This window comes from Crocuta crocuta, unplaced genomic scaffold (genome assembly GCF_008692635.1).
Source record: "Crocuta crocuta isolate KB4526 unplaced genomic scaffold, BGI_CrCroc_1.0 scaffold186, whole genome shotgun sequence".
Taxonomy (NCBI): domain Eukaryota; kingdom Metazoa; phylum Chordata; class Mammalia; order Carnivora; family Hyaenidae; genus Crocuta; species Crocuta crocuta.
This window is the reverse complement of record NW_027551569.1, coordinates 4,979,516-4,980,491: the sequence shown is the minus strand read 5'-3', so window position 1 is coordinate 4,980,491 and position 976 is coordinate 4,979,516. Positions and strand designations below refer to the sequence as shown.

The 976-nt window shown below is 54.0% G+C and overlaps 1 non-coding gene across 1 annotated transcript; it reads left to right on the top strand.

The window, feature by feature from the left end:
• The first annotated feature begins 250 nt into the window (after positions 1-250).
• On the top strand, positions 251-323 carry TRNAE-CUC (transfer RNA glutamic acid (anticodon CUC)). Its single transcript has one exon. It is a non-coding gene; the product is annotated as a tRNA-Glu (tRNA).
• The last annotated feature ends 653 nt before the right edge of the window (positions 324-976 follow it).

The following is a 976-nucleotide window of genomic DNA, read 5'->3' as shown; positions in this document are numbered from 1 at the left end:
AGCGCCCTCAAAGCCCCACTCTTTGGCCATCTTCTCTGAAGATTTCACCATCTCGCTCTCTGAGGCTCTCTCTGGAGCGGGGCTGCTCAAAGTGTGGTCTGGCGCCCTGTGCCTGCTTCCTGCTCAGATCCGGGGTGAGAGCGGTAGGAGAACTGTCCCCAGGCATCTAGATGCCTTCATAGCCATTCGACAGATGGTTTTAAGTCAGTTGAATCTAATTTAAAAAAAATTTAGGCGGGGTGGGGCGGGCGCCTGGCTGGCTCAGTCGGTGGAGCATGTGACTCTCGATCTCAGGGTTGTGAGTTCAAGCCTCACGTTGGGCATGGAGCCTGCTTAAACAAAAATTGGCTTGGATTTTGGTCCCTGGTTCATTTCATTTTCTTCCAGCAACTCCTTTGCGTTATGTTTTACAAAAGAAATGCCTCATCATTGATTAGACATAGGGAAAACAATTTCGTGACCACAGAGACTTGGAGAAACTCTGTCCAGATGGTTTTTTTTCTTCTTGGTCTTAGAAACCCTCACATCCACACAGTGCATTTAAATGTACGCCTTAGGGAGATGGTGCCTAAGGAGGCAAAAACGCCCTGTTCTCCCGACCAGCAGCACACCTGACCCCGGGCAGCTCCCCACCCCACTTCATCTGCCCAGCTCAGAGTCTCCCCCTGGCCAGGTCCCCATGGGGTCCATTCACAGCCCTCTCTCCGCCCCCCGGAACCCACAGGACTTGCTGTCTCCACCACTCATTTGGCGATTTCGCTAATTAAAACATTTGTGTTGAGTGCACAGCTTTGTGCATTGGAATGAAACATGCGCCTCCTCCAGCTGGCCTCCGTGTTGCCTCTGGTGGCCAGTTTGCAGCCTCTGCTGCCCACACGTGGCTGCTGGGATGGGGGGGATTCCTTCAGTCCCAGCTGCCAGGCTCCAGGGAGGCGGAGCCCACCTCCCACCCTTACCCTCTTCCTTGCTGGGCACC